General features: G+C 43.3%; 1 protein-coding gene and 1 long non-coding RNA gene across 2 annotated transcripts in view; one reads left to right on the top strand and one right to left on the bottom strand.

The window, feature by feature from the left end:
• Positions 1-27,965, top strand: part of LOC144517367 (uncharacterized) — a 149,354-nt gene that overhangs the window by 117,497 nt on the left and 3,892 nt on the right. Inside the window, exon 3 of the long non-coding RNA XR_013501925.1 lies at positions 8,693-8,733. This is a non-coding gene — a long non-coding RNA (uncharacterized LOC144517367). The remainder of the gene's footprint in view (positions 1-8,692; positions 8,734-27,965) is intronic.
• LOC144517362 (uncharacterized) overlaps positions 11,663-27,965 on the bottom strand; it is a 403,478-nt gene continuing 387,175 nt past the window's right edge. The window contains exon 4 of the mRNA XM_078249452.1: positions 11,663-11,687. The gene's annotated coding sequence lies outside the window, so the exon portion shown is untranslated. The remainder of the gene's footprint in view (positions 11,688-27,965) is intronic.

The raw sequence follows: 27,965 nt of genomic DNA, 5'->3' as shown, positions 1-27,965 counted from the left end.
GCCAGGCTGATGTTAGAAGTCCCTCTAGTTGACAGAACGTGTAACAACTACCACATGCTTATAGTGGCATTGACAATGCATAAGCCTGAGTAGTGTAGTACATTTAACAGGCTGCAATTGAGCATTTAATATTCTAATATTATTTGAATGTTAAAATAAATATCAAATGGAATTTGAATGGTATTATAGAGGAAGACTGACAGCTCTAATAGACATACTGCTGAGTTACTTAGTGTAGCCTTATCTTAAATGTAAACTGAAACTAGTACTAGTACTTTAGGAATACTGGTTGTACCATTTGGCTTTAGCTTGTCCGGAAAGAAGAATTCCGTGGAAGTAGTCAGAGCTGCAGTATTGTAGCTCTTTGCTCCACTACATTTCCTCCAGATTCTCATGAAAAAGCTTCCACATTAATGCTGCCGTGGCTGTGTTGTTGCACAATTACTGTACACACAGTAAAAAGAAAGTAACACTCATTTCTTCAACCACTGTTCTCTGGAATAATGAGTGCAGAAAGCCTGTGATAGTTTAGCGCAGGCCTGGACGACAGCTCAAGTTATTAGCCAGTGTCACTCCCATTTCTATTCCTAGTTTGACTCTCAGAAATTAGCGACTCAATCCCGGATGTGTCTGAAGCCAGGAAGTGTTGTCTTTTGCAGATAATGAGTGAGTATGTGCTTCATTAGGCACAGCTGGGCAGTGCCGCGGCCATCGATCCAGCGCCAGAGGCTGATTGGGCCTTCCTTTACCCGGGGAGGGGGAGATGCCGTGAGAGAGAGAGAGAGAGAGGAAAAATGTTCAGTTGATGGAAAACTCAATGTTCAAGGTTTCTCTTTTATAATGATTAGTGTTTCCTTTAGTGTGTCTTACGGAACTTACACTCCGCTGCAACACAAACAAATATATTTATTCATCTCTATTCACACACAATGAGACATATTTTCAGTTGTGATTGAACTGTATTCTGTGAGGAACTATAGGGCACTTAACATCTACAACAGGTCTACAAAATTAATTTTACAAGAAATTCTTCATAGGGAAACCAAAACCCAAAGTATAGAATGAAATATTCCACTGACTCACTTACCGTTTTAATGTTTCCAGATGTATGATATCAGCACGATGAGCTGACAGAACTGACAAGTTGAATGTTGTCTAATTAGAACGGAGCAACCGCGGTGACGTCTTTGGTGGAGCTGTTGGTTTAATAGTCGACTCGGAAGAAAGCGAACGTTTTGACAATAAACTACATCAACGCAACAGTATGTGGAGTTAAACTGGACGGTCCCAATAACCCCTGAATAGTTCTACTTGTTGTTAAATTGCAATGTGAGCGTAGCCAACGGGGGTGCATTATGTCGGCAGGATCATTTAAAAGGCAACCGCGACTACATTGTGCGTCTGCCCTATTTCTGAGACCGTGGCGGCAGAAATGTTGCCATGGCGGGCCGCCACTGCACAATCAACATAGAGGAAACACTGAATATGCACAACAATAACAGATATAGTCGTTGGCAATGAAAATCTTAGGCCTTAAAACCAAGAACAACAAAGTTTATTTATACAGCACTTATCACAGACAGTCCAAAAATGCGTCACAGGCCAAATAAATGACATACATTAAAACCCATCGATTCCATTAAAAATCTCAATAAATTACAATATATCACAATAAATTACAATAAATTACAGTAAATGACAAAAGCAAGGAAGATAAAAATTCATAGTAATACAGTCAACAATGTGGCTAAACGCCTGACTAGAAAAGATGCACCTTTAGCTGCTTTTTAAAAATATCAACAGAGGCCGCTGCTCTAAAATCATGAGGCAAAGCACTCCATAGTCTAGGAGCCACTGATTCGAAAGCTCCGTCACCTTTAGTTTTCAGCTTTGCGCGCCTGCTTTCTGGGCCCCAAATTGCGAAAGTAGTACAGATTATCCGGGCCATTTTTGGCTCTGTGATGGCTAACGTGCATCGCCTCGAACGCTGTATCCAGTTCTTGTAATACACCAGTCGCACATTAAACTTCGGGCTAACTTCCCGGCATCAGATCAACGACTAATTTGCCCTCGTTATGAAATGCAAGCCCTCCAGCGAGGGACATGGGCAATTATTCGAGCCCCTGTGGCACGGGCTGGCACCACAGTGATTATCTGGGCGAGCTGGGGCTAACTTTTGTCCAAGGTCCCTGTGGCAATTCCAAGATTCCCCCAGCTTCTGTCTTTATCTGAACATGCAAATACATTTTTAGAAAATACCCTCCAAACAATCAAACAATGGTTGGCGAGGAAAGCACAGAACAGATATTTATGAGAGAATGTATTTTTTGTGCAATTGGTAGTATTTATATTGAGGTAAACATGTTTTTTTCCAATGGATATTGTGTGTGTGTGTGTGTGTGTGTGTGTGTGTGTGTCTTATTCTTGCCAGTTCAGCTGCTGCAGAAATACTGCAGAGCTTGTATCCTTAAAAGTACACCGAGTGTTCAAGATGCTCAGAAAATCTTCCTTAAAATTGGCTCCCCTGCCCTCTTGTACTGTGGCTGGCACTTCTCTGCCTGCACTAACGCAAAATGATCCTCCGCAGACAGGAACTCTATGACTATAATGACAGTGATATGGAGATGGCAGCCAGGCTGCGGGAATGCAATCCCCACCAAGTTCCATTCCTGGACTATAGATTACAGTCATCACACTTGAGAAGGCATTAGACTTCGATTAAGAGCGTAGCGGCCATTTTGACTCTTAATGCTGTCAGCATTACTGAATAGCCCATAGTCAACACTAAGAACAGCCTCTCATTATTTTGGAGAGGCTTTCCAGCTGTAACAAATCTTTTATTGCAAGCTGCTGCTGCTGCTGCTGCGGATGTCCAGGAGAGAGCTGGCTGTTGGCAAATAACAGTAAAATATGAATCAACCAGGCTGTGAAGAGAGAACCTGATATTAGATAATGATGTGGCAACAAGTCCTCCAAACCATACGACGATATGGGCCAAATACGGGCCCTCGCACATTTTGATCCGGCCCACGAATCAATTTAGGTTCACAATAAATTGTGGCCCACCTAGTTGTGCGCCAGACCAAAAAGACGAGAGATTGTTTTTCAAACTATAATTAAGCGACACTCCCAGGAAAATGTTGGCATATTTGCTGCATTTGACACTCAGAAATTCACACACAACCGGTCAGTTTGCATATTCAGGCCTGTGAAACGGAAGCGTGCCTGTGTTCCCACAGCCCTATGTTCCCACAGCCCTATGGTCCCACAGCCCTATGTTTCCACAGCCCTATGGTCCCAGAGCCCTATGTTTCCACAGCCCTATGTTCCCACAGCCCTATGTTCCCACAGCCCTATGGTCCCACAGCCCTATGTTTCCACAGCCCTATGGTCCCAGAGCCCTATGTTTCCACAGCCCTATGTTTCCACAGCCCTATGTTTCCACAGCCCTATGTTCCCACAGCCCTATGTTTCCACAGCCCTATGTTTCCACAGCCCTATGTTTCCACAGCCCTATGTTCCCACAGCCCTATGTTCCCACAACCCTATGTTCCCACAGCCCTATGTTCCCACAACCCTATGTTCCCACATTTCTAAGATTTTTTTTTCACTGAAATTTAGGCCCTATGTTCCCACCTATCTAAGATTTGTTTCAAAATTAGGCCCCTATGTTCCCACATTTCCTTTTTTCATAAATTTGTATCAGATTTTATCCCCCTTTCTCCCAATGTGGTAGCCAATTACACCCAACCTATTATCCAGTCGCAATGGACTACAGATGGAATGTAACCCTAACCCTAACATAGGACCTAATTTTAAGAAAAATCTTGTGATGAAATGTGGGAACATTGGGCTGTGGGACCATTGGGCTGTGGGAACATGGGCTGTGGGACCATTGGGCTGTGGGAACATGGGCTGTGGGACCAATGGGCTGTGGAACCATTGGGCTGTGGGACCATTGGGCTGTGGGACCATAGGGCTGTGGGAACATAGGGCTGTGGGACCATTGGGCTGTGGGACCATTGGGCTGTGGGACCATTGGGCTGTGGGAACATAGGGCTGTGGGACCATTGGGCTGTGGGAACATAGAGCTGTGGGACCAATGGGCTGTGGGACCATTGTGCTGTGGGATCATTGGGCTGTGGGATCATAGGGCTGTGGGAACATAGGGCTGTGGGATCATAGGGCTGTGGGAACATAGGGCTGACCCCGGTGAAACAGTTTAGCTTGATCTGCTAACTCTTTGATGGTTACTTTTTTCGCTGACTTTTTTAGGGCTTCATGTGGACCAAACTGTAATTGAGAAGGCTTTATAAGACATGCAATGTATCCTGACACCGTTCACTACATGAGACAAATCTAGCTCAGTTTTAGTAGACCTGGCATAAATGATCCACATTCTGCCAGAATAAAAAAGAAAAGAAAAGGATATCTCTGGATTCTTGGACGTTTTGGCGCAGTGTGTTCTTTATTGGTTGCTCTAACAACCAATAAAGTAACCATGGTGATTGTTGGTGACCCTCGGCCTGGTTCTTTATTAATGTTTGCACAGAGTACTGATTGGGCACTTATCAATAATACCTGTGGCAGTGTGATGTGAGGCTCGGTGGCTCAGCTGCAGCTCGTGCAGCTATAACCAAAACTAAAATGAAAAACGCCCCTCCTGGAAACTATTACTGCATCAACAAGACATTCTTATTTCGCAGAGTAGCTCGCGGTGTGCTCTACAGGGATATGAAGCATCGTTAAGACTCATATTTGGCTGATTTGATCGCTCTGAAGGAAATCTGCGTCTCTTGAATAATGCCGTGTCCATAATGAGTTCAGTGTGAACACGCGTTAACTCGACAGAAGTGGCTCCTCGAGTTCTGCCTTCTACTCACAGATGATCATTGTGAATTTGATAACAGTGCAACATGATTATTCTAATAACCGCTTAGTGAGCCACTTGGCTACGGGAGGCAAGATGATTACTCTTCTTCAGAGAAACGCCGCGTGACAACAGACAAATTAAGCGCATTCATGCACCAAACACACCTGCTCCGTCATTTTAGCTCTCATTAATTTAGAATAATCACACACACACACACACACACACACACACACACTCAAATTAATGTTTTTTTTGACAATAGCAATAATAATAATAATCTTTATTTATAGAGCACTTTTCAGAATCCACATTACAAAAGCAGCAAAATAAAACAGACCACACATAAAAACATCAGGTTTGTAAAACTAAAACAAAGTAAAAAACTATTTGCTGTATAATTGTTTTGTTTTTTAAAATAAATATAAGACAGTTTAAAGGAGCTCCGATCTCAAAAACAATCAGTAAAGGCTCTTCGATAAAAGTTAGGGACTTAAAGAGCGTTTGGTGTTTTAAGCCCCCAACGTCGTCTTCCAGGCAGCGCTGCCTGGAAGGCACTAGGATTAGGCAATGGTTAGGGTTAAGATTAGGGTTAGGTGCCTTGAAGGCGACGGTCGCAGCGCTGCTGCCTTGAAGTCGACATTGGGGTCTTAAAACGCGATCGAGCGACTTAAAGAAGACACTGGACTCAGCTGAGGGGGGGGGGGGGGTTCTGCTTATAGGAGGAATCTCACCTAAAGACATGATAAAAGTCCTGAAATCTACACATTAAACACAAGGAGGCATGTCAATGAATACGGTACCAGGAGGTCAGAGATATACGAGGGAGTGAAGAGCCTTAAACATGATCAGTAAAATCTATTCTAAAACATTCTGAGAGCCAGAGTAAAGAGGCTAAAACAGTCTTTTAGTCTTTTAGTCTCCTGTGTTTTTGGTATCTCTTACAGATGCAGTAAACTCACTCAGCTACACACACGCACACTTGCCTGATTTCACCCTTTTACAAATAGTTCCAGACACTGCTGGTCCACCCTGATTTCCATATAGATGAGAGGCTGGGGACTAAACGGGGCCATCTTAAAGAGGGTGATAAATGCATCTTGATTGGTTATTAGTTAACTATCCAATTAAGCCTGCATCTCCATATTCATATCAGATCATGGAGGGCTGCTGAGAAATGAATCACACGATTGTGCAAGAATATCAGACAAAAGTTAATACTAAGCTGATGCAGCGTAATGGCACGTGTCCACTTGCAGCATCATTTCCTCGCTTCCCATTCATTGTCTATGTGAGCAGTCGGGCAATGCATTCATGTAAGCGGCGTGACGACTTTCGAGAAGCGCGGCGTTGAGTTGACACGTTTCGGTAAACCGTTTTCGTAAAATAGGTGGAAGTTTCCAAGGGAGCAGCCATGTTGGTCTGTTTTGAACAAGGGGGTAAGCAAGCATCCGGAAAGCGTACCTCCTATGGGGAGATTCTGAGGCTAACAAGCCATCACCTTCCGTTAGCATTCCATTGACTGCCATTCATTTTGACGTCACTTTGACAGCGAAGAACTTTACATCTGAAGCATTTAAAGACTCTATTTGTCCATTGTTTATTTCTTAAGAAACACAACAATGTATAAAAGGCTCCATTACCTTGTACCGCACGTTATGGCACAGTAGCAGACGTTTTTATAAAAAGAGGCTAACGATTGTGTCATAACCACGCAACTTCCACTGTATGTTTTTGTAATCCGGGAGCAGACAACCATAGACAGTATATATATAATGGACCAACAGATCCCGTGTCTCTGGACGGAGACCAGTGAAGGATATTAGAAGCTCTTTTCCGGTGATGGCTGAGTGTTACTGAGCAGCCTCCAACTGAGAGAGACGACGTAGATGTGACGTGAGCAACCTGTCTGAAAGTTGGAAGTCTTCTGGTAGCTGTGCCAAGAGAAATCTCAATCATTCCCAATCTTGCAGAGATGGAGAGCGTAGGTATATGTAAGGAGATAACATAGACACAGGCTCATTATTGATCACTAAAATGCTAGTTAACATTCGTAATTAAACGTGTTTGTTACGGAGCACAAGCTGGAGATTTTGGTCGATTTAGATAAAGTCACCTCTGATAAAAGTATACCAGCTTGGCTTTCTAGCGGTGCACACAGTGGCAGGCAAAGTAATAACAGGCATCATTTTTATATAAATAAATGTCTCTTTTGCTTCAATCTGTCACAGAAAGACCTCACAGAGCCGTATATTTCCAAGAGCCAGAGACACAATCATTTTTATTTCCACTTGGATGCAGACAAATGATGTCCCCACAGTCTGAAAGGATGTTAGGAAGCTCCCCTGTACATATTTAGTCCCTGGATACAAGTCATTTTCAGCTGTCAAGGCTTACTTCGAAGTTGAGTCAGTTTTTGTGACAGCTTTCTACTCCGCAGAGGCATCTGATGAATGTCCGTCCATGTGGAAAGAACCATTGTGCTCTTTAGAACTTGCAGGAGGACGGGGATCGTCACACACACACATGCACATACACACACACACACACACACACACACACACACACACACACTCACAAATGTTCTTTAGGTCACACAGGGTTAAGGGTAGTAGTGTGTGAATGTCCCTGAATGTCAAATCAAACTGCGACAGATGCTGATGATGTTTGAGTTATCTCCGATCAGGGCTGTAGTACTTGAGTCCCGAGTCGAGACATTTTTCTATTGTCTCGGACTTGTCTTGGACTCGTTGGTATTTGGACTCGGACTTGTGTCAGACTCGCCAAATATTCTAGTTGGTCTCGACCGTGTCCAGCACTATATGCTTTTTTTCTAAAGTAACTTCCTCCTTCAAAACAAAGTGTGCTTGTTCAGAAAACAGGTATTGGTATATTTCAAAATGCATCTAGAGCAGGCGTTGGTATTGGTCCTTGGTATACACCTGGCTGCGTCATATGCTTCAATCATCAGGCATCAATCAGTTTAATTTTAGCTCAGACACAATGTCAGCGAGCACAACCCGTTCTCATTCCGAACTCGTAAAATAAGGACGTTTGGACAGTGGCTGTCAGCGTCTGATGCGACGAAAAAGGCGTCTTTCAGCGTGTTTGTGTAACGCACCGCACACAGACACAGGACTTTCACCCAGGAGAGCGGGGATCGCGTCCCGCTTGTCACGCTTGCTATAGTTGTTTTTTTCTTTCCTCCCGCGTGTCACAGAACCGTACGCCCACCCACGACCCTTTCCTAAACCCAACCATCCCGTAGTTCCCGCGTGTCACGGAACCGTAAGCCCAACCACGACCTTTTCCTTAACATAACTGCGTCAAAAGGGACAGCAATAGTCCCGACCAAGCACGTTTACTTAAGGCGCTAAAGGGACGGCAATAGTCCCGACCAAGCGTGTTTACTTAAAGCGCTAAAGGGACGGCAATAGTCCCAACCAAGCGTGCTTACTTAAGGCGCTAAAGGGGCGGCAATAGTCCCGACCAAGCGTGTTTACTTAAGGCGCTAAAGGGACGGAAATAGTCCCGACCAAGCGCGTTTACTTAAAGCGCTAAAGGAGACTTTTAGCGTCAATACCTGACCAAGCGTCCATATTTTAGAGATGGGTGTGAGAACCTGTTGGCAAGCACTATGTATTCTTCAGGACAAGCAATAAGTTCAAGAATGTGAACATGCCAGTTTTTAGTGACACCTGCGTTGCTTGTTATTTGTTACATTATGGCTTGAGCCCCCCTAAAAAGGCTCTAAAATCGCCACTGGATGGATCTCAATCAGTGTTTGCTGCGTTAGTCATTCATGTTTGTGTTTTCTTTCAGGATGGTACAGAGGATTCTCAACGAGGAAGCCAAATGTTAAGGTAAGACAGACCGCAGGCTGTTTGCCTAACAACCCTTTCTTCCTCTTAAACTTTCTCCATTCTCTTTTTATATTTTTTTACCACATCTTCAATTCCCTTTCTTCCCGCCTTTCTCTGCTGTGGTGATGTTGCGAAAATGGGTTATTTATTTAGCCAACATCTCTGACTGCATGTGTTTATGTGTATAATTTCACATCCTCACGTGTCTGGGTAAGTTGGAATAATAGATGTTTATTTTCTTCATTTCCACTTAATATTTGTGCTTTTTAGAAGCAAAGACAAAGCCAGAAGTTAACCCACCAGAGAACAGATGTGATTTGAAGTACTGCAGTGGATTTTTAAGTGTTGTATCTGATGACCGCAGTGCGGTGTGATTAGGTAATCAACATCTCTTAACAGATTTTATTGGAGCAGCCTTCCTGACCCTGTGCTGGATCGGACTCACACCAACAGCCTCATTTTTTCATTTTTTTTTAAGCACCATGTCTGGCTTCTGGGTATTTTAGTCTTTAAAAAAAGAACCTCTTTTGTGGGCTTTGAGATTCGCAGGAATGTTTGCATCAGTGTGACGAGCGACCCTGATTTGTAAAGTGACTTTAGCTGATCTAGCCAAACAAAATTCCCATGAAGATATTTTACATATTTTCTCAATTGAAGTTCCAGACATTTTTCCATAACATGATATATTTACAGGGTTGTTCACCATAACATAAAAGAGGATTGCATCCGTGTACTGTAGCCCTCCTCTGGCAGACCAATCTAGAGCTGTAACCTGATATATGAACACACTGCTCTGTGTTTCCAGGATGCTTCACAGCCTCTGACAAATGTGGAATTAGGACAATTCCTCATGTTGCTGGAGGGACTCGGTGGTCATCTAAAACCCAAGGCCCCAGCTGTTAAAACCATGGAATTAAAATAAACACATGGGCAAGTTTAAAATGGCATTCCTATTCCTACACTCACAGACTCCTACCTACCAATCTGAAATGGAATAACGCATGTAGAAGTGTACAATATTTTATAGATGGTACCAATCTGCGTAATGTATGAGGCACATGAAAACATTTCTCAGGCAGCATGTCAGTTGCTACCCGTTACACAAGATTGCCTCCGTGGAAAAAAAAAGCTAGCTTTGCAAGTGAAAATCCGATCTTGTCGAGAGCTTCCGAGGCTGCACCTCCAGAGAAAAATGTATAGACTTATAGTGGACTAGCATAACAGCTTGGCCGTGGGCGGCACTCTGCCATTCGTTTTTCGTGGGTTACAGCGAGGGCTATGGGATGCAGCACAGCAGGGATAATCAGAAAGAAAGAGGTTGAAGCTCAGGTTTCCTCAGCCAAATCAAATACTGTACCAGGGATGTTCACAGTTCTGCGTTACAGCTACACTGGTACCAAACACTTCACCTCACCTGCATTTACACAGAAACTCTGTTTCACTTTTGTAGCAACAGCCGCTGAAACCCAAAAGCTAGACCCAAAACCAAACAGACATGTCACGATTCAACACCATGATCTTTTCAATCTCCCCTCACATTATTACTGAACTTGAGACGGATCCAAGGCCACGACGTCACCGGTTCTTTCAGAAGAGGAGAATCAGAGCAGCAGGGGGCAATGCACTTGAAGCGTAATTTCGTTTTTTCTTCAACCCGAATGCTATTTCCCCATACATTGGTGTCTAAGTAACTAAAGTGGACAAACATCTTTGAAATTGGCTGAAAGAAACCCTTAATTTACTCATTTACATGTGAATTATTCTGCTTCTATACACGCTAAAAGGAATGTTTATTTAAATAGAGTCTGATGGGTTTGGTGATTTCGCGGCTGTGTCATGTTAATCAAAAGGGAATTACTCTTTAACAAAAAGGACTATCTCTGGGTGGATCCTTTCCATAATGTTGTCAGACACTTAGATATAATAATCTGAGCCTGTCAGTGGCAAAAACTGAACTTCTAGTGGACGCAAACTGACGGTGAACATTTGTCCTGTAGGGTTACATTGCCGCGCGGTTCACCGATGCCGGTTACAGCGTTCCTCAACAGATTCTCACTCACTAAAATATGGACGTTTGGTCAGGTGCCTTTGGCGTTGTTATTGGCGCTAAAAGTCTCATTTAGCATCATATCTAAACGCGCTTGGTCGGGACTATTGGCGTCACTTTTGACGCAGTTAGGTTAAGGAAATGGTCGTGGGTGGGCTTACGTTTCCATGACACGCGGGAAGAACGGGACGGTTGGGTTTAGGAAAAGAAGAACGGGTGAGTTGGGTTTAGGAAAAGAAGAACGGGACGGTTGGGTTTTAGGAAACATAACACACGGGACACGATCCCCGGTCTCCTGGGTGAAAGTCCTGTGTTGTTTGACCCATCCACCCCCCCCCAACCGACCTCCCTATGCGGATTTTCGGCCTTTCATACTACTCACTACCATAGTCGCTCTCAGTGCTACGTCATCTTCAAACGCCTTGTAGCTGCTGCTCTCCCCGGTGCGCTGCACAAACACGCTGAAGGGTGCTTTTTGCGTCGCTTCAGACGCTGACAGCCACTGCCCCAAACGTCCGTATTTTACGAGTTCAGAGTGAGAACGGGTTGGCGTTCTCGCTCTATACTGGACCCGTTTCAGTCACTTTGACACAAATGCATAGGAAAATAGCATCCAGGTTGTAAAACCAAAAACAAAATTACCCATTAATAATAATATGTACATATGTAATAATAAGTGACCTAGGTTTATACAAAACATGTCAGTCAGAACAGCAGATAATCACTGTTTAGTCAAGTTTAGTCTATATCCTCGACGTTCCACTTCCGGGATTGGTCCGTTGCCGCCGAAAAATCTGCCGGATTTCACTCATTTAGGCCGGATATGCGTTGCCTTGGGCTTCCTTTGTGTTGGCGTTCTAACCTCCGGTGGATTTCTGAGGACTATGGTTAACTGCTCCTCAGATCTCTGCAGGGTAAATCCAGACAGCTAGCTAGACTATCTGTCCAATCGGAGTTTTCTGTTGCACGACTAAAACAACTTTTAAACGTACATATGTTCCACCAAAAACAAGTTCCTTCCGAGCCTATTTTGCAGCGTCAACGCGGCTTTTCTCCGGTGCTTAGCGCCGCCCAAGACAATTGTGATTGGTTCAAAGAAACGCCAACAAACCGGAGCACGTTTTCCTCCCATCCCCGAATGCTATGTGGAGCAGCCAGACCTTCCTCCAGTGTGCTTTGGAGGAGGGTATGGCAAAGCGAGACTAGGTCAGGTTTGACTGTGTGTGTGTGTGTGTGTGTGTGTGTGTGTGTGTGTGTGTGTGCTTTTAGTAAAGCATAATGAGACACAGGTGCAAAAGTATGTGTGATATAACGATGCCCACTTGCGTGCTACAGAATGCATTCATGCGTTTGCATGCCTTGTTTTGTTGCCTGTCTAAATGTGACTGTGTTTGAGCGCTGCCTCTCTGTCCCAGCAGCGAGGCATCATCCCAATCCTGTTAGTTCCACCATAATCACCTGGTTTCTCTACAACAGGCTCGCCGGATGAAACAAATATGCTATGTTTGCCTCAGGTAACGCCTTCCTGCTTTGACTCTGCGCTTTCTGTTCCAGCAGCACTAGAGGTACTTCACACTGTCGTCGGCGTTTAGATTACTCTAGTTTCACGTTACCAGCTCTATCTCCACAGTGGATGCATTCTGGGATAGGAGAAAGAAAAAGAACGCTCTGGGTTGTTTGCATTTCTTTAAACCAGAGCTGGCCTGCGTGGTTGCACCATCCAAATGTTCTTCAAAACTTTTCAGAGTTTCTCGAGAGAACAGTTTGAGAACGGCAACACACAGAGAGCGTGCACCGGATGTCCGTTGAGCCAGACGAAGATTACTCATCTCTAATCTAGCAGCACTATAAAGAGATGTACACTTGAAAGACCCTTGACTGACATTTCTCATCAGTTCCACTCTAAACTGTGCAGTTCAGCTAACAAAGGTCTGCAGAGATGTTTGGTATCCCTCCACCCTGACCTTTGAATATAACGCATGAGTTTCTCTTCAGAATAAAGGCAACAGCCACGCTGGCTGCCCAGATAGTGATGAATCTCTACGGACAATGTGTAAAGTGTGTGTGTGGGTGTATTTAGGGACATTTAGCTGTGTTCTTTTATAATCTGTAGCGTCTTTATAGATCAGAACATTTAAAAAAAAAAAAAAAAATGTGTGTGTGTGTATAACTGGCTCTCTGGTGTCACTGATGCAACTTCCACAGCAGGGCAGTGAAGGGCGTCATGTTTGTGTATGAGATGTCTTCTGATCTACTCTGCTGCCAAAGTGAACACACACCTGTCTGCCAACTGCTCTGAGCCAATTGAAACACACACACACACACACACACACACACACACACACACACACACACACACACACACACACACACACACACACTGAAATAATCTCTGTATGTTTGCAGAAAAACAATTACATTCAGTGTTTTAATAATACAGAAATGAAAACGTTAATGGTTTGGTTTGGTTTTGATTTGTGAAATGTGTGTGTGCTTGGTTCAGTTTAGTGGATGTGACTGTCTGTCCAGTCACCTTCCGGCAGAGATTAGGCCAATCAGAGGAGAGTGTCAGAAACACACACACACACACACACACACACACACACACACACACACACAGTGTCAGTGGGGCCTTTGGGACTGTGCTCGCTGTGCATTAGTCACGGTCATCAGTCCATTTAAGCATGGATCAGCACAGTTTGGCTCACATTCTGTCCTCTGCAAGAACCCAACTCTGATACCAACCATCAAGTACAGGCCGAACCATAAAACAATATTACGTCCACATATTTAGACTATTAAGTATGATCTTAAACGTTTAGACTGCATGGTACAATCTTTATCATATGCTGTCCTAACATTAGATTACATTTACTCATTTATCTGAGGCTTTTATTCAAAGCAACCTTACAATAAGGGCATTCAACCATGAGGTACACACTCAGAACAGCAAGAATCACATAGAAGAAGTTAAAGTTAAGTTAAATTAGCTTCAAATAAGCCTAACTACCAAGTGCAACATATAGGTGCATGTTTTGTTTTCTTCTTAGCCGAGGTGCAGTCTGAAGTGTTTTTAGCCTGCAGCGGAAGATGTGTAGACTTTCAGCTGTCCTGATGTCAACGGGGAGCTTGTTCCACCTTTTTGGAGCTGTTACTCACTAAAACTAGTGCTGTCAAACAATTAAAATATTTAGTCACGATTAATCGCATTAATGTCATAGTTAACTCGCAATCAATCGCACATTTTTATCTATTCTAAATGTCCCTAGATTTCTTTTTGTCCCATTATTTTTTCTCATTTTAATGCTCATGGAAAAGTGGATCGGCTTGCTTTGTGCTTTTGTCGCCTGGCTTTGATGAGGGGGTGGAGATTTGGCATCAGCTGTGTGCTTAGCCATCAGCTGTATGCTTGGCCATCAGCTGTGTGCTTGGCCATCAGCCGTGTGCTTGGCCATCAGCCGTCTGCTTGGCCATCAGCCGTGTGCTTGGCCATCAGCCGTGTGCTTGGCCATCAGCCGTCTGCTTGGCCATCAGCCGTCTGCTTGGCCATCAGCCGTGTGCTTGGCCATCAGCTGTGTGCTTGGCCATCAGCTGTCTGCTTGGCCATCAGCTGTCTGCTTGGCCATCAGCCGTGTGCTTGGCCATCAGCTGTGTGCTTGGCCATCAGCCGTGTGCTTGGCCATCAGCTGTCTGCTTGGCCATCAGCTGTGTGCTCGGCCATCAAGTGGTATTTCAGACTGGACGTGCTGCGATGATAGCTCAGTTCACAACGCCAAAACACACAGATCACTTGGGTCTTGTCAACGGAACCATTTGGCAACTTTTTAAAAGTAAACTTTCCATTCAGAATCTTATTGGCATCCATTTCGGCGTCTCGCACTCGCCATCCACTCAAACCGTAACGTCAGCCTACTGCTCTTTGGCCGGCTCGCAAGGCCAAACAAGTGTGTGCAGCGTGCCTGTTGTTTTGTTTCCGGTCTAGCTAGATCCGGTGTGGCGTTGTAGTTTTTCTAACGTTACTAGTTGTTGCAACAGCATGTGAAAAAAAACTACAACGTTTGCTAGGCCAAAAAGAACGTTAATCTCGCGCTAAAAAAATTGACGCCGTTAAAATAGGTTTGCGTTAACGCCGTTAATAACCCGTTTAACTGACAGCACTAACTAAAACATTTCTTTACAGTCTTTCCTACATTTATTTTTATAAATAACTAGTACAAAGTTGTATGTATTTTTTGTAATTGGGTTGTAAGTAATGTTCATTGTGGAAAAACGTTTCTTGTGTCAGTTCAGACTTGAGGTGGCAGGAAAGTTTTTAGATACTTTGGATGGTCTCTGTTCATAAACCAGAATGGATGGAATGCAGCGAGTTAAATATGTCAAATATAACTGAAACAATGGCAGAGCTCGCCAACGTACAGGATGCTGCCTGTCGGGGTGGACATCTTTACTCACGCTGCTGTCGCTGGTAGTTCCCTTTCTCTCTCACCACACTGTATTGTGTGCTTGCATCGGGTGTGAGTTTGTGTATGTGTTATGTCTGTTTGTGTGTGTGTGTATGTGTGTGTATATGTATGTTGTGGACATGCTCTTTTAGCATCAGTTTTATAAATGTCCTTCACTTGATATACAGCATTACAACAGCATCCCTGAATTCAAAGGAAGGTCAAAGCTATCTATCCCTGAAAAAAGATCCTCCTGTATCACAGGTTGGACATCTGAAAGCAAAAAGTGGAGAAAAAAAAAAGATGAGGAGGGAGATAGAAAGGACATACATATTATGTGTATGGTGTCTGTCTGTCTGTTTGGTTTTGGTGTGTTTTTATCACTCTGGGATGTCGAGCTCCTCACCGCAGCCACAGAGCGGGCATAAAAGGCTCCTCTCTGCAGGGAACAGAGAGTGGGGATTACACCTGGCACAATACGAACATGGTTTAGGCCACTCCAACACCGTCTGGCTCTGTGAGCTGCCAGTAAGTGTGTGTCTGAGTGCGTGTTGTAGGCAATTTAGAAATGTACAGAGGATCTATTCAAACTCAGACTGAACGCAAGATGAAGAAGTAGAAGTCTGTAGACTGTTGACATCTAAATGGAAATGTGAGACATGAAGATAGACGCGGCGGTGTATAAAGCGACGCTTTGACATCAAACAACTGCACAGAGATGTGGGAAAACTATAGTGCAGTTTGTTCTGAGAACCCAATCTTCTCACGACATTAAAGGCCCTACCTTGTTTGGTCCGGAACTAAAGGTGTGAAACCTCCCTGGACCAAACAGCCGGACCTTGGTCAAACGAAAAGAGGTGGTCTTAGTCTGGATCAAATTGAACCATGTTCCGGTTCGTTACTAGTGTGTATGTGCATTTTGTGGATGGTTTGGACTTTCGACAAATTAAATGAAGTGCTGGATAGGGCTGGGGATCATTCAAAAAATTTCGATACCGGTATCAATTTCAATACTGTGACTTCGATACCAGTTACTAAACGCTACTTTTTTCGATACCATTTTAATGAAACAAAAAATAAAATTACAACATATTACTTTACGGCAATTTATTTTGCAGCTCCTACTATGTGACACCGAGTCTCTCGAGTTTTTCCTGCGTGCCTCTACGACGTGTAATGTCAGACAGCCAATCACAGACATTATTTGGCTCACTGACTCTGATAAGATTTACTCCTAAGGTTTTGAAATTGGGTATTGAATGACGAGGAATTTTTTGATACTCGATACTTTAGAGGCAATTCGGGCAGTGCCTAAAAAGTATTGAATTCGGTACCCAGCCCTAGTGCTGCACGTAGGTATGTCATGTATGTTAGGGATAATGTAGAGCGAGCCGGTCATTATTGACAATTAGAACTCCAACAGGGTGATGCAGCGGGGTCAACCCTATGTTCCCACAGCCCAATGGTCCCACAGCCCTATGTTCTCACAGCCCAATGGTCCCACAGCTCTATGCTCCCTACAGCCCAATGGTCCCACAGCTCTATGTTCCCACAGCCCAATGGTCCCACAGCTCTATGCTCCCTACAGCCCAATGGTCCCACAGCCCTATGTTCCCACAGCCCAATGGTCCCACAGCTCTATGTTCCCACAGCCCAATGGTCCCACAGCTCTATGCTCCTACAGCCCAATGGTCCCACAGCCCTATGTTCCCACAGCCCTATGTTCCCACAGCCCAATGGTCCCACAGCTCTATGTTCCCACAGCCCAATGGTCCCACAGCTCTATGTTCCTACAGCCCAATGGTCCCACAGCCCTATGTTCCTACAGCCCAATGGTCCCACAGCCCTATGTTCCCACAGCCCAATGGTCCCACAGCCCTATGTTCCCACAGCCCAATGGTCCCACAGCCCTATGTTCCCACAGCCCAATGGTCCCACAGCCCTATGTTCTCACAGCCCCATGTCACACATTTCTAGGACATTTTCAAAATTAGGTCTTGTGTTCCTACATTTCCCTTCAATTTAAGCCCTACCGTCCCACAACATTTTTGAGGGTTAGGGGTTAGGCAGGGTTCGTACGGGTGCTTGAAATACTTCAATTTTGATGTTGTGTTTTCAAGGTTTGAAAAGTGCTTACAGTTTGGATAAAATGCATGAAAATTGTAACTGTATTTCTTTCATGACAAATACCTATCTGACTGAATAGTTTGTTTATTAAATGGAGAAATAAAATGAACTTAAAATGAAACCTGCTCGCTTGTGCATGTGTGACTGCGATCTGCCAGTCTGTGTCCATATGTGACTCCGCCCCCTGTACATGTCCTATCCCCTGACCTGTCCTAACCTTAACCACTCGAGGTAAAATGCCTAACCCCAACCAATCGAGCTGCTTCATAGGGCGGGTCTTGGCATGGCCATAGTGGGATTCGTGATATCCCCGGCAGGTTGTCATTTCAATGAACGTTGGCTGGAAGATGAAAAATACAAATGATGGATTAAACGGGGACAAACCCCACGAGTTGCCTCTTGTAAAGTCTGCAAAAAAGACGTTCAGCTTTTCACAATGGGTGAGTCTGCGCTCTCGAGTCACATGAAGGGTAAGACATAGACTTTTCAAGTTAGCCAACTGAAGTAGCCTACTGTACACGTTAGCGCCTATTTGTTTACGCTAGGAATTTGCAGGCTAAGTGACTGAGCGTACTTGGTGTGATATTGTAATGTTAGTGTAACCGAGGGTTTCTTATACTGTCTAGTCTCAGGTTTGGCTGTAAAATAAAGACACAGGCTTCCAATGCTGGAACCAAGACGGCCAGCACGTCTCACTTAATTCAACCCCGACACAGTCAAACGTCAGAAAATGCAACACTTTATCCACTTTTTCCCGTTTTTCCCGTCACAATAAAAGCTCTATGTTTACTGTAACTTCCTCTTAAGCCTCAACTGAGAGGTTACACAATAAAACACCTGCAATTAATATTGCATGTCCGTTATGGCACGTTCGTTTGTGGAATGTGCAGTGAACATAGCCAAAGTTACATCACAGTAACTGTAACATTAACTACCTGCAAATTAAAACCTGCAAAGGCCAGTGCATAACAACAATCGTTGATTGCTGAACAGAAATCATGTCAGATGGAGTGTCATACAACGATACAAGTAGCCTACTGTAAGTTTGAGGATGGCCTTATGCAATATTTGCACTGCTCTATTCCAGTAGATAAATGTATATGTCTTAGCAATGAAATACATTTTTTTTTTTCAATTACATAATATAGGCTGTTTATCAGGCAGGTGCCTGTGCATTGTCAGTCTTCTGGGTTAAAATGGAATTACAGTTTGTTGTTGCACTGTCTCAGATTTTGTCCAAACCTTGTCTATATCAAGAATGTGTCCCAAAACCAAGGGCTGTAAAATATTTCTGTTCAAATCCTATGTCTTCATATTTTCAGCCCTTGGTATTACTTCAGTTTTACAGCCTGAAAATCACATTATCTGGGAAGCAATATTTGGACATTAATATTATGGAAAGTATTTTTCATAGGCAGCCCAAACTTTGTAGGGGTGGAAGACAAACATGTCAATATGACTGAACCATTACAAGTTTGTACAGCATGCCCTAGATTTGGGGGAAAAGAAGTGTGAAAAGACTGACATTAAGGGTAGCATAAACTTTGAGCGATATCTAAGTCTATGTCTGATTTGACACAGAATGACCCAGCTGCATGTCAGTTGGCTCAGACCCTCCCACTCAGTGCTACTCTCCATAGCTATCTTACTGTATGTTATGTTATGAACCAAGATGAAGATTAAACATTTTAAAGGTGATAATTCAGGGTTAGTGAAGTGAACCTGTCGAGTGATAATTGTTTTTACATTGACTCAGGCAGGTTAGATAGCAAGCGAAGTCTACTTAGACAATGATGCATTTTGAAAAATAAAACTTGTGTTTTGCTTAAATATCTGATCCTTCTGCTATTACGAAACACAATTTTGGATTACAAATGTGGGAACATAGGGCTGTGGGAACATAGGCACGCTCCCGATGCAGCCTGATTGAATCAAACTGAAGGCGTTCAATTCGCAATAACGACCGTCTCGCTCTACATCATACCTCATACAGAGGTTACCCACTGGTGAAGCCTGCGTCCCGGTCGGCACGGTTACCTTTACCGCGGATAAGCACGGCTCTCCAGGGAACTGATTTTTATTGATTTAAAAATGGTCCGTCAGAGCCCATGGTGAAAACTCATGTTCAGATGCTTATATTCAGCAATTTCCTTATGTTCTCTTAATTACCATAATGACTCAAATTTAAGACACCAGAGCAACCCATAATGCAACACTCTCTGTTACACCGGCACTCTCCCCATTCAAATAGAATATCTTGACAGCGTGAACTCGCAAATGTCTGGTCCTCGAATATAAGACGACCCCCCCGTTCACCTCATGTGTACCTGATGCTTTCTAATCCGAGTGTAACTAACAGGCTACCTACATGTGATCTGTAGTTGATTGATTACATTGGAGTTTTTTCTGAGATGACAAATGGAGACAGCAGACATTATTCTGGCACTTTTATATAACTCAGCTCAGCCAATATTGACACTTGAAAGCAACTTACAACAAAAGAAGTGAAACCGTACCTTGTCCTACATTTAGGGAGAGATTTCAGTCCAAACTCAAAAGACTCAAGCGGTAACAAAGCCTACTGAAATCCATTCGGAAAGATGCCGGTACAAAACTGATGTTTTTTGTTTATTGTTACGCAGAGCGTGTGCGTCTTTTGGACACGGCTGTCAGTTCGCATAACTACGAAGTATGACTAGATGTGAACTGTCTCCCAAAAATATCATCCAGGGGCAGTGGTTTTAAATTCAACAGGGCGGACTGCAATGTGAAAACAGAGAGATGTGAATATTTATACATTCGTTATGGCTCTTCTTGCCTTTTAGAATCTCATTGCAGTGGGAACGTCTCCTCAGACTATTTAGAAAAACGCTCATTGTCGAAGAATTGTTGAAGGATCCAACCACAACAAAGGAGGAAGATGTACAGCTCTACGGTCGTGATGTAATCACTGTAATTTTATCATCTGAGCCGAGTCAGATTAAATTATGGACCGGCGTACATTATGAAGCTGCTTACACAATCCTTTTTCTCGCTCGCAACAAGGACAATGAACCGAGCAGAATCAAAAAGAAGAGCTCAGAACAGAAGAGAGAAGATGCGAGGGGTGGAAGATAAAGTCTGTGAGGACAGTAGAAGGACGACACAGAGGAAGAAAGAATGGTAAAAGAGAGGAGCCGAGAGTGAGGCACAGCTGCATCCAGCTTGTGACAGAACTGACTGGAACACAACGAACGGCAGTTTATCAGAAGCTCGGCAGCAGGTGCGATAAGAATGAAACACAAGAGAGTGTAATTACTGTACAGCGGGGGGAATAACAGAGACATAAGCACAGTGAAGTGGAAACGAAAGAGGAAGAATGTGCTATATGATTGTAATAAGATAAATCACAGAAGGGGGGGAAAGGCTACGATGACCTCTGACTACGACTAATTGTTTTCAAATCGAATACGCGATTAGAAAAATTAGCTAATCGTGATGACCGCATTTAATCAAACGTGAAATATTTAGTTGGATTATATGTTTTAACATATTTTATTCATCTTTTCATTATTATATTTACAGTTTTTTTCTAGGGTTTGGACTTTTACGATTCCGATACCGAACCGGTACTTTTAAAACGATTCCGATTCCTAAACCGATTCTTGAAAAACTGAAAAATGACATCAAAGATGTAATATGTTTACTAGTGATCACGTGCAGTGAATGGTTCATATGCTTTTATGTCCGTTTTGGTGAGCCCAGAGGGAAAATATGGCATTTTAAAAGTAGCCTACATTTACGGTAGCTAGCTAACGGTAGACTACAGAGAGAGGGTGATATTTTTATGTCCATTTTGGAGCGACAGAGGGAAAATATTTCAGTCGACAAATTAATTGGAACTGAAATGAGGAACCGAAATTTAGGTTCTAATCCGGTCCAATTCCTACCGGTTGCGTAGGCACTGTGGAACCGGTTTCGGTACCCAACCCTAGTTTTTTCACAAGTGAAATATAAATGCTGGTATAATGTTACATATCTCCGATTGTTTACAGAAACAACTGTTTTCAGTGGATCTTTCATTTATTTTGTATTACTCTATTTAAAGTTTTAGTGCGTAGTTTCTGTCGCCCCCATGAGGAATTCTAAGTAATGACAACAAAACTGTCGGCGCGTTGACATGACACAAGCCTTCCGTGATCACGCACAAAGGGACAAATAGTGAAATACTCATATTGAACAGCCAAATCTGATGTGATGGATACAGGTCTATATTTTAGTCATATAAAACATTTATTGTGCAGCATTTAACACGCCGACCTCCACGTGTGTTGATAAGTTCTGAGTCGGAAGATCTCTCTCACCCACTGGAGCTAGAGGTCACGTTGAGATGAGTGTGGTCAACAAGCTAAAGAAGGCGAAACCAACACATTAACCACGATGCAATCTGCTAATGTTTTCAACTACGACATGAACTTTTGTGCAGTGTTTGATAGCCGTGTGGTCTACTGACTTGGATAAGGGTTCATAAATACTTTAAGCTCAAAGCGGCGATATTTAAAGTGTGTTTTTTTAAAAATATGATATGGCCTTAGTTCTCTACCCCGACTAAGTGGTCACCGCCCACTGTCTTTATAAGTAGAGATCAGCGAGGACTGTCTTCCACTTCAATCTGCCCTGTAACTGTTTGTTCCTTTCACAGCCGATGCTCTGCTACTGAACTAAAACATTGTTTTCAACCCTTGTGTTGTCTTCCTGTCGACCATGCAACTTTGTGTTTTTCTGGGTCAAAATTTCAACATTTTGTTGTTTTTTTTCTACACGTTTCTCAACATTTTTTTGTCATTTTTTTTTAATTTTATTTTGTCACTTTTTTGGGATTTTTTTTAATATATGTTTTTGTCCATTTTTTGTCACTTTTTTTATCAAGTTTTTATCACCTTTGGCGATGTTTTTGATGGTTTGTTTTAGTCACTTTGCCCCAATTTTTTTGTCACTTTTTTGGTGTTTTTTTTTAATTTATGTTTTTGTCAATTTTTTTCCAATTTTATTTTGTCACTTTTTTAAACAAGTTTTTATCACCTTTGGCGATGTTTTTGATGGGATTTTTGGTCACTTTTTCCAACGTTCTTTTGTCATAGTTCTGATATAGAAAGTTTTTGTAAACGGGTCAAATTTGACCCGAGGTCAACTGGAGGGTTAATACCTCACTTCTGCCTCTCACTTCTTAAGATTATATGCAAACCCCTTCCTGTGCGTTCTGTATGTAGAAGCTGAAGTATTTGTGTTTATTTCAAGCGTTGTGTGTTCTTAAATCCAGTTCTACCTGTCTGATGTAAAATGGGACATTAACACTGTGACTAATCTGGAATATTTGAGCTGCTGCTTTACTGAAAACACCTCGTCAAATTAAAGGCAGCATTCACGTCCAATCTGTCCCTGTCCTCAAGCTGAAACCATCTTTTTTTGGACAGATAATCCTGTGGCAGTTTAAAGTGGTTCGGCTGCGTGGTGAAAGCCAGATTTCAGTGAAATCACTCGACTTGACTGTCAGTTATACATCATTTAACCCATTTTGCTCTTTGAGGAGCATAGGTCACTCTTTAAAGGAACACGCCGACTTATGGGACTTTAGCTTATTCACTGTATCCCCCAGAGTTAGATAAGTCCATACATACCCTTCTCATCTCTGTGCGTGTTGTAACTGTCTGACGCAGCCACCGTTAGCCTAACTTAGCACAGATCCTGGAGGTAACCAGGCTCCATCTAGCCTACTGCTCCCAATAAGGGACAAAATAACGCCAACATGTTCCTATTTACATGTTGTACAGGGTGTACAAATAACAAGGTCACATGAGACACAGCCATCTTCTAACCGTATATAAACTGGGAACTATACTCTCAGAAGGCGAAGCACTGCTACTTCTGCTACTTGGGTGGAGTGATTTGCTAGCAGCACCTGAAGCCCCGTGGTGAGGAGGAGAGAGTTTGCCTGGAGTTCGCTCAGAGTTGGAGTAATAGAGTCAACAATTACTAGATAGTAAAAGCATAGTAACCTTGTTATTTGTACACCCTGTGACTATACAAATCACAACATGTAAATAGGAACATGTTGGTGTTATTTGGTCACTTGTTGGGAGCAGTAGGCTAGTTGGAGCCGGTTACCTCCAGGATCTGTGCTAAGCTAGGCTAGCGGTGGGTGCGTTAGACAGAGTTACGACACGCACGGAGATGAGAAGGGTATGTATGGACTTATCTAACTGGGGGATACGGTGAATAAGACAAAGTCCCAATAAGTTGCCGTGTTCCTTTAACTTTCTCCAGCTGCTCCGGCGTTGGGCGGTCTTTTCTGCTTCCTTCCAGGATGACGTTGATGTTGTTTCCATTTCGGCTGCTATCTGTGAAACTTTACCGGCTTGGTTGCCTACATCGTTTGGCTGTTCCATGCGCCAATCTTAATTATTTTTTTTGTCGGAACGTCAAGACGGGAAAAAGACTAAACGATAGACGACGGGAGCGCATCATTTCATTCTGATATCGGAAATTAGTCTCGAAAAGTCGCTTGAAAAGGTCGGCATTAGTCGATTAGTTGACTAATCGGTTGTTTTGGTTTTAGTCGACTAAGATTTCTTCAGTCGATTAGTCATTTTTTTAATGCTTTTTTTCATGCTGAATGATTCATTTCCAAGAAACGTCTGAGCCCATCTCTGGTAAACAAGAACTAAACTAGTGCTTCTGCATCATTATTTGTGGAGAAACCCAGTTTTACAGATCTGTTGATTAAATCAACTAATCCACAAAATCATACGAGTGTTAGTCGACTAAGAATTTCTTCTTTCTTTCTTTCTTTCTACATACATACTAAATTACTGTATATTGCTTAGTTAATGGCTAAAATCATATACAAGTAACACTGCACGAGATCCAGCCTGTTATGTTTCACAGAGAACGTCTGAGTCCGGAAAACCATGGAAACGAGAGCCTGAATTCCCTTTGCTCATTTGGACATTGCATGATACAGTATATTAGTGTATAAATGGGAAAACAAGCCAATTTTGTTTGCCTAAACAGACACACATTTGCATTCAATCTCACATATGGACAATAGAGCAGACACAGCGGCGCTCAGGGTATTTAGGTGGATAATAAACTATTATTTATATTTGCTCTGATTTGTCTCCTGGACCATTGTGGGGTAAGAAACAATTGGACGTTCTGTACTTTTAATAAACAGTGAACGTCTGTTAGGATTTACAGGTTAGAAAGAAGGAGGCAAGGGTGTGCAATCACCTCTCAGCCGCAGCCTATCTTCTCTACCGTACATCTCTTCGTCTCCTCTTTTCCTTTAACTTTATGTAGAGATGCATCACGTCTGACGCGTGATTGGCCCCTGGGAGACACTTAAACAGGTTGAAAACAAGGTGGCGCGCAGTATTTGCGGCTGACTCCTCCGGAGGGAGACTGTGTTATTTGTGGGTGGGTGACGTTTTTACTGCAGCCTTGTTCCCCTCTTGTTCGCTCATCCTTGTGCTTCGGTTCTGTATCTGTTTTATGCTTTCTCTGTCTGTCTGTCTGATAAACGCCTTCACCTTTATGTTCGTCTTGTCTCCGCCTCCCTCTTCTCTCTCTCTTTCTGTCTCACGAAATGACCTTTTTTAAGTGAACCGCTGTTTCAACACCATTAGCTAAACTGGGAACAACAAAGCGCACACATACACACACACGCACACACACACACACACACACACGCCCACGCCCACACACACACACACACACACACACACACACTTTGAGCGTCAGAGAGGAGCCTGAGGTGCTGAATCCACTGACCTATTAACCATCTACTGTCACAACTAACAGAACTGCAGAGACGTGTGTGTGTGTGTGTGTGTGTATGTGTGTGTGTGTGTGTGTGTGCGTGCGTGCGTGTGTTACGTTCCACCAAAACAAGTTTCTTCCCGAGGCTATTTTGCAGCGGCACCCTGGCTCGAAAACGATAGTGATTGGTTTCGCCAATTAACCAGAGCACGTTTTTCTCCCATCCCGGGATGCTGTGTGGACAAGCCAGACCCTCCTCCGCAGCGCTGTGGAGGAAGGCGTGGCAATGCCAGACTAGTCTTGACTATGGAGAGGACATTTTCCACTCTGTGTGTGTTTCTGGTTCGGAGCAGACAGGTAATTGATGGAGCTCCCTGGAGGCCGGGCCGTCACCTCTGAACCACTCCTGTCAAATGCACGACTAACCACAGTTACTCTATTTCTCCTTAGCACTATTGTTCTCGTCTCTTCGTCTCTAAATAGGTCTCTCTCCTACTCTCTCTCTCTCTCTCTCTCTGCCCTCTTCATCTCTTCTAAAAATATATTCACACTTGAATAACAGAGGGAGGTTCTCCCCTGTGTTTTTATTATGCCATGCTTGAACCTAAAAGGTCTTTTGACAGGCGCAGCAGAATACATCTCTGTCGACAGGAGAAGTCAAATAAGACTGCAGGGTTATTATGCATGATGGCACTGGGTGGTTTTCTTTCCCCAACCGCTGCAGGCCGAGCTTTCAGAGCACAGATAGGACATTCATCTATACACACACACACACACACACACACACACACACACACACACACACATGCTTGCACCTAGGGGTGTAACGATACATCATCCTGGATCAATGTATCGATTCAGTCCTCAGCGATCCAATATTATCGATACAAAGTGAAAACATCGATGCATATTGTCATCTTTAAGATGGGCTTTTATTTTGAAATTCCCACATTATGTTTACTATTTTTTATTTAAAACGGCAGTTTGTTTTTATTATGAATGTAATCATATTTGAGTCGCTTTTTGTATGTATATAAATGTAGGCGATGGTGTTAAATGGGCTAATGTATCGTCTCGTTTCGGTCGCAGGGCCCCTGAATGGAATCGAAATCGATCGCGGCAGACTTTGTGATATCTGTAAATTTTTTATATCGTTGTCCAAAGAATCGACGTAATGCCGTATTGTGATAAAACGTGTGCTCTACACCCCGACAGTACTTGCACCTAAGCTGATACTGTATGGACGTTTTCTGAATCGGCATGCAGGCTGGCTGACAACTGAGGGAACACATAAATAGGATACTAACACACACAAACATACAGTAGAGTTTTGTTTTTATACATGAACGAACAACCGAGCACAAATAGACCCACTAACGTCAAGTCCTGAAATAGAATCCCTCCTCTCTGCGTCTGCTCTTCTTTCCCTCAGTAGACTGCTGCAGCACCAGCTACACTTTGTTCATTCAACAGCTTTTTCTTTTTTCAGCGCTCCCAATTTCCATAAAAAAATATTTCCGGAGTCACTTGAGATACAAAGATTTAATGACACAAAATACTTAATTGCTTCCACATTGGAGGAGGACTACTGCGTGCGGCATTGTATAGTGTGTAAAAGACAAAGTACAGCACAGAGTTTCATTCCAGGCAGAGACATCAGCGGGTGTCAGTGGGGGCCACACAACAGGGGCCACGCATGCTGCAGAGGCACTGATTGGCTTGTCAGAGACCTGCGGTGAAATCGCTGTCTTGCATCTGTCGTGCTGCAACATTAGGGGGGAAATAAAGTAATTTAAAAGTAGCATAACTGGGCAAGTTGATGAGCAGCATCTCTGTGAAACATACCCGCTTCTAGGGCTGCAACTAACCAAGGCTGTAGTCAAGTCCACCTTTGTCGAGTCCAAGACCAGGACTAGTCGAGACCGAGTCAAGATCAAGTCCAAGACTGAGTCCAAAAAAGTTTGAGTCCAAGTCAAGACCGAGTCCAAAAAAGTTTGAGTCCAAGTCAAGACCGAGTCCAAATGAGAGACAGTCAATACAGAGACAAGAGTCAAGACCACTTACTTACCTGTTCATAATGTATGTGATGTGAGAGACAGTATATCTTCTATTTCAAGATGATCATTTTGCGTTATTATTTGTATAATGCAGTGCAGAGTAACACACTATAGCACATGGTTTCAAACTCAAGGCCCGCGGGCCAAATCCGGCCCCTGGCAGATTATGATCCGGCCCGCATATCAATTTAGGTTCACAATACATTAGATTTTTCTGACGTCATTTTTTTTTGACGATTTGTAACTTTCCGGCGTCGTCGTCACTTTTGCCGACGTTTTTGGCCGTTTTTTGTTTTCTATGATGGCTGAGGAACTTTTTTCGGACTTCCTTAGGACTTCATGTCGACCAAACTGTAAGTGAGAAGACTATATGACACATGCAATAATACAGTCAAAGATATTTGACCATTTCTTTGATGAAATAAAATCATATCAATAAAGTAACAACCCGGTCTCACGGCAGTTCGTGAAATGGTGACGTTATTTTGATCTATTGATTCGTGTCCAGGGAAACGATTTTCTACTTTATTTCGTGGTGGTCACCACGAAACTGGAACATTACCATTTCACGAACAGCCATGCGACTGGGCTGCAGCCTGCTCTGGGGGAGATGGTGACAACACGATCCGCGGCCTCTGGGGGACACAACAACGGGGAAATTAAACGCCGCACACCGGCGACAATAACGGGACGGTTGAGGTTAGGAAAAGAAAGACGGGGAAAGGTTGTGGTTAGGAGAACAAGAATGCGGAAAGGAACTAC

The sequence above is a fragment of the Sander vitreus genome, chromosome 4 (genome assembly GCF_031162955.1).
Source record: "Sander vitreus isolate 19-12246 chromosome 4, sanVit1, whole genome shotgun sequence".
Lineage (NCBI taxonomy): Eukaryota > Metazoa > Chordata > Actinopteri > Perciformes > Percidae > Sander > Sander vitreus.
This window is presented reverse-complemented; position numbering and strand designations above follow the sequence as displayed.